Genomic DNA, 7,148 nt, shown 5'->3' on the forward strand with positions numbered 1-7,148 from the left:
AAAGTAAACCGTAGAAAGGGTCTGTGACGAGGAAAGATCGAGACGTGAAAGTATGCATCCTTCAGGTCGATGGCTGCAAACCAATCCTGGGGACGAATGCAGGTTAGCATGCGCTTCATCGTGAGCATCTTGAACAGCAGCCTGAGGAGGGACCGATTCAGAGCTCTGAGATCCAGGATGGGTTTTAACCCACCGCTCTTTTTGGGCACGATGAAGTAGGGACTGTAAGAACCCTGACTTCATCTCGGCTGGCTCGATTGCATCCTTCGCCAGTAGGACTGCAATCTCCGCACGCAGGACAGCGGCATGTGTGTCCGAATGGACAGAAGTGAGAAGGACGCCTCTGTACCTGGGCGGAGACGTACCGTCCGTATCAATCACCACAAGGGGCTGGGAAGCTGAAGCCAGGCTCCCAGCCAAGTCACCAGGGGTATAAAGGGAACTTTGACCGACGTGACCACGGTGGGGCAGCCTGGGGGGGGGGGGGGTAAGGGGACTGAACCCAGAAGGATGAACGTCCTGGAGAAAAGTCAAACTGCGATAAGCAGGGCTTACCTTCTTCCCTGGTTCCCGCGCTGGCAATATGAGGCTCGGAGTCCGGTTCCGAGGAGTGTAAGTGCTGGTCGAAAGGGGAACTCGGGGCTGGAGCCCCAGAGGTGAGGAAAATTGCTCTTTTTTTGAAATTGTGGGTATTGTGGCAGTATTTGAATACACAGTGGCTCCCGGCCCTCCACCGGGAGCGGGGTCGCTGATGTCGTGGTCCCCCGAAGAGCAATCTCCATCACCTCTGGGTTGCCTGCATCAGGGACGTTTCGCAGATCTTTTGCAGGTGTTTTTGGCCGGTCCCTGAGACGCGGGCGGCGCCGCTCTACCGCGGCCATCTCTGCACCGGGCCGCCAGCCTGGCATCGTGGGCCTCAGCAGAAGTCAGAGCTGGTTTCTTGGGGGCCGCGGGGGGGTGCCCTCGGCGACGAGCAGGCGGGGGCGGGGCCATCAGCGGCGGGATGGTAGCTTCGCAGCGGGGCAAGATGTGTTTGATGGCCTCTGTCTGCTTCTGGACTGCCGAGAACTGCTGCAGTCATTTTTGATCGGACACATAACAGTAATACATTGTTTGAATCTGTAAAGGGTCTGTTTTTATTTGCGTATACTCACAATATCAACAAAACATTGTGCTGTTGTAATGTGCTTTTGTAAAATAAAGAAAAAAAAACAGGCTTGTTTTGACAACATGATCAAAATAAAACAGTAATTTCAAGACTAATCATTATGAAATCATTTACTTACAGTTTGTGATGCAGCTGCAGTCAAATCTAGTTCATCTTTCAACAAATGTTACTTTGTGAACTCTCTATGACACTGTGCCTTGTTTACAAAACAGCTCTGAAGTCTGTAGTCTGAAGTCTTCCTTAAGCTGGAATCCTTCTGATATTGCACAAAGTCGCAAACGAGCTGTCTAACCAAACACGTCAAACGTTTTTTCAGTCCATTTGTCTTATTGATAACAGACTTTAGCACATGGACTGTGTCTGAAAGTGAACTTGCATCTGTATACTGTACCCAGGGTAGACAAGATAGGGACAGTGATTGTAATTTCCATTTGCTTTTGACATGAAACACTCTCATTTAGCGTATACAAGTGTCAGCCATTGAGTGACGAAACACCAGTGGCCGGGGCCTATGATGAGAAAAAGACTATTAGTTAATGTGCACTGGAGGCAGTGTTTATGCAAACGACTGCACCAGGGTGACATCACCTGGCACCTTGGATCCAAAAAAGTTGTTTTCTGAGGGTTATTACGTAAATGCTTTTTTTATTGATGATAAGGACATTTTAAGTTGAAACTTGCAGGATGCATTAAGCATACAAAGACCTCTTCTATGTCAAAAGATCAAGGGAAATTTGGTTTCTCATGTCATGTCCCCTTTAAGAATGCTAATTTGGATATTTAATGGGTCAAATTTTCCTTTTAAGTTTGGAACTACATGAGGGTGAGTAAATGATGACACAATTTATTAAAATAATTGATTTCTGAGTGAGCTCATATGCAGGGACGGAGTGGCAATCGGGACGACCGGGACTTTTCCCGGTCGGCCGGCCGAAGGATTTACACAGTGGATCACAAATTGAGCGGGCGCGAGGCGAACGCGACCGGCCTGAGCTTATAAGAATCATTGACGTTACTAAATTCTCTGCGAATAGCGGCCAAATACTCCCACATACTCCCCCCTAAATGTCCAACCAATATTTATATCAGTTGCATGTCCTTGCATGATGCTGGAAATTTCCATCCAATCACAAAGCTCTTTCTAGAATGCTCTTAGCTCTTAGTTAGGGGGGGGGGGGGGCAGGGTGGGCCTGGCCCAACCAATCAGAATCTTGGCCCACCCGAGCCCCACACTACATAGCCGATCACAAAATATTTAGTTGAGCTCCATATTTTTTTTCTTATCGGCGCACCCGCAAATATTCTAATATTGTATATAATTTTCACACTTTCAACATGCAGGGTATAGAAATCGATTTTACATGAGTGCTCACGCTGTTTTCTTTTACTTTCGATTTTGCGATAACGCACACTCTGTGTAAAGGGAGCAGCACATCTTATAATAGATATTTGTCAGTGAGCACAAGATTGCAGCAAATCCCCCAGTCTATTTTTGTCATCTCTCTTTACTTTCAACCCGTGATCATTCAAATCTAAAAGTCATTGTACACTGAGTCCGATTTTCGTATGCTTTTTTTTAGTTTTCTCATATTCGCCATCCTTATCAAAATGCTTATTATGGATGCGAAAATGCAGAAAATTAAACACGATCCGAATGTTTTATGAGTTTCAGAGGCAGTGTGTAAACTCGATCGATAACCTGTATTTTTATTTTTTTTTTTTACATGCAAAAATCTCGGACGAAAATTTCGTACTCATGTGTGCAATGACATTAATTCCAGCAGCTCGTGTTGGATGCAGGGTTGCCAAGTCCACGTTTTTCCCCACAGAATTGGTCTACTTTTAAACTGTTGCCATGGGTTGATTTCCCCCAGTTATTTAAAGGTTTTAAATATTGCAGAAATTAAATTTCAATAAAATGCCTGTATTTACATATTTTTCGTTCTACCTATGATAAAACAGTGCTGGATATTAGGTTTTGTGAAGGCTACTGGTAGGAAGCATTTGAGCTGTGCTTATGATCAATGTGCACAACTGTAAAATGTGTATTTTAGATATGGAAATGAAGTATATAAGTTTTGATATTTGGGATATGGTCAGTGCACTATTTTAGGTTGTTCTTGACTGGCAGTTGAGCTAGTTATGTCAAATGAAGGTTATGTCAGTGAAGGTGCTGCAGCGGTGGTCGAGTAATGTAATCAGCAATCAGCATAGAACCAAAGACAGTGTAACACCAACTACCCCTAATGGAAAAAATGTGCACTTCCATAATGCACTTAAATAATACTTACTTTTACTAATCTATAGTGTACTAAATTTTGAGACAATAATTTTTTAAACTAAAATATGCTTTTACCTCTCTTTAAAATAATAAAATAATGTAACTCCCCCCTAATAATGTAGGGGGGCCGGTGCGGTCAGAATTTTCCCGGTGGATTTTAGTGCCCCACTCCGCCCCTGCTCATATGCATTTAGTGTGTCTTTATAGATCATTTATACCCCTATTTGGTTACACTTTATTTCAGTAGTCACTTTGGATATTCTACAAACTTCAGGTAACTTTGCAACTACATGTCAAATAATTCTCATTCCAGTATTAACAGACTGTTATTTATTTATTTATTTATTTATTTTGCATGTCATGAACAGGGCTCTGTATTTTTTTGTGTGCATTTGTTATATTGCTGCTGCAGAGCTGGGTTATTTTAAAATAAAATTATGTGCAAACGCTGCATTGCCAGGACCAAATAAATTTACTAGTAAAAAAAAAAAAAAGAACTGTGTGTAGTTGGTAGCTAGCTAGTTGAAAAGACTACATCACAACTGTATCACATTTTTTCTGTCTTTCTGTTTATGTTATGGGCTGATGTGTGAAGAGTGTGTTTGCATTAAATAATTTTGTAGGGCAAAATATGGCAGCATTTTAGTGCCATAATATTTTTTACAATAAAGTCAAATATGAGATTCAAATTATGAGATTAAAGTTGTGTTATATTGCGTGAATAAAGGTATTTAATGTGAAAACCTACTCCAAAAAAATAAAAAAAACACACCAAAGGTATGTAGCGGTTAACTAATTGATTGATAAAAAATAATAAAACAATGTTGCCGTTTGTGACTTTTCATGAGCAGTTTTATTGCCAATTTTTTAAATCTAATCAAACGATTACGAGACAATAGCTTTTTTTTTTAATTAAGTTGTTCTGATTTTTTTAAACATGTCTTCTGATATTTATTCATATGTTGTGCTGTAACTAGAAAAGAGGAAATTATGATTGATTTACATGTTGCTTGAACTGATGCGAATACAGAGATCTCATGCCCAGGGCCGCTGCTGGCCAAATGGGTGCCCTAAGCAGAAATTTACTTTTGTGCCCCCTCCCCCAAATATTACAGAAGTAAAAATAAAATAATAATAAAAAAAACACCTCCTATAGGGGCCAAAATAGAACTTTATTCAAATAAAAGAAAATAGTAAATACATAAATAAATTGTATCATTTATAAATTACAATTGCAGCTCTACAGCAAAAAATACAAACTAAAATATTAAACAAGGAATTCGATCATCATGTAAGTGTAACAACTGCATTTACCAGGCCTTTGGTGACCTTTTCAGGCATTTCTATTAAAATTGTAATGTAAACTGTTAATTTTGTATTAGATTATGTATTTTAACACTGTTATTTAATTACACTATATGGTCATTATTAATCAATAATCATAATTACCATAATTGTATTAATATAATGCATTTTAGGTCATTTTGTTTACTTAGATCTGCCTGTATTCATATTAAGAAAGATGCGTTAGTCGTGAAATTATTACCGACATTAAAACACATTATTAACGTCGACAGAATAATATAAAGTTTCACAGGATTATTAAAGTACCTGAAAGTGATGCACGGGCTTCATCTTGGGCTTTTTTTTTTTCTTTCGTTTCTCGGCGCCGGACTGTTGATGTCTCTTTCCAGGACCAGGCATATTGTTTATCAATTATTATCATCATTTTTGGCCAAATAGGCAGCCGTAAACAGAGGTGAGGGCGCGTCGCGGGCATCTGCGCGTCACCACATGTGCTTACTAGCCTAGTCTGCGTTCACCGTAAAATGCAATATATACATTTATATTGTTATATTTTTGTTTATTTGTGTATGTATATTATTAATATTAATTTATTATTATAATATATAAAAACGATTTTTTTGAGCGGCTGGGATGGTGCCCCCCGGGAGTTGGTGCCCTACGCAGACTGCGTACTCTGCGTATAGGGAGCGGCGGTACTGCTCATGCCACATTAAAGAGTAATAATAAAATAAAATTGACAGAATTGAAAGGCAACAATTTGCTTTACATTAAAAGTGCCTGCATATTCTACAAATAAAGCCCTATTTCCAAGCCTTTTTACCGTCAATAAAACAGCTTGTGAATAGTCATGTAAATTATTTACCTCAGAAAATGTAGTAGAACATATAATAATGTAAAAAAATATAAAGCTTCACAGATATTAAGCAGGCAGTCTACTAATATTCCAATAATAAGCTGACATGTAGTTGCTAAGTCTAAAGTGGATTATCAAAATAACATGTAAATCGTAAATGTTTTTTTCATCCACCAGTATAATTTTCTGTATTACCCTTTCTACCTGTCTCTTGCCTTCAAATGCATGCATGTTACCACACATCTCTCCATTAACATCCTCAGTCATTCTTTTGGCTCTATATTGAAGAATTAGGAAGCTAAAAGCAGTCTGTCTGAGTGAGTCTGTGGAGTGATGCTTTAGAGTAAATACAAATCAATACTGCCGTACTAACTCAATTTCCTGTTAGCGTGAGGCTACATACAGCGTTTCACTGAATTAAAGAGAGTCAGACAGGATGTGCAATTGTATCTAACGTAATATAATTGCGGTGAATATGGAAAGCCTGCCTGCTTATTTGAGCATGTAGCAAAAGATGCTACGTGGTGAATGAAGATGATAGACTGTGACTAGCATTGTATTGAGGCCATTAGGTTTTAGAAGCTCCTTTTGATTGAATCTGCTTCGTGTCCCTGAAAAACAAGCATGTGGTTCATTCCTGACAAACAAGAAAAAATGAGAGATAAATTGAGGCTTGTATCTGATGCAACATTTTGCTTAATGGTTGCAGCAGAAGCATGTTGAACTCCACGGCACTTGTCTGCGTGTTTGTTCATTTCCAGCTATTCATCCAGTTCACCCTGTTCCATGTTCTTCATCTGTAACCTCTCAACATCTCTTCTTCTACTACTGTATATAGAAAATGGGTTTTGTATTGTAATTAGACAGCAATTTGTGAGCTCAGAGTTGCTCTGCACACAAGTATGAGCTAATCTCAGTAATTAATCCTCATTTACTTAGTTCCTCGGTAGAGCCCGTCACCTCTGCTTTCTGCATATTCTCTCTCTCTCTAACTTAATCTATCTTTGTAATCATATCCGCTTTTTGGCCAAGAATAACTTGTTTTCACTTTATTGTTTAGCAGTCCAATTTGAATTGTCAAAATCATTGCAGTCTACAGAAATATTCACTTCCTAAACATTTTCATATATATATATATATATATATATACACACACATATACACATATACACATACGGTGGTTTGAAAAAGTGTTGGCCCCCTTAATGATTTTTTTTTTTTTGCATGTTTGTCACACTTTAATGTTTCAGATCATAAAACAAATTTAAATATTAATCAAAGATAACACAAGTAAACATAACATATAGTTTTTAAATAAAGGGGCTTTTTTATGAAGGGAAAAAAAATCCAAACCCACTTGGCCCTGTGTGAAAAAATGTTTGCCATAACCATTAAAACATAACTGTGGTTTATCACACCTGCATGAGTTCAGTTTCTCTAGCCACACCCAGGCCTGATTACTGCCATACCTGTTTGCAATCAAGAAATAACTTAATTAGGACCTGCCTGACAAAGTAAAGTAGACCAAAAGATCATCA

The sequence above is a fragment of the Garra rufa genome, chromosome 3, assembly GCF_049309525.1.
Source record: "Garra rufa chromosome 3, GarRuf1.0, whole genome shotgun sequence".
NCBI classification, from domain to species: Eukaryota; Metazoa; Chordata; class Actinopteri; order Cypriniformes; family Cyprinidae; genus Garra; species Garra rufa.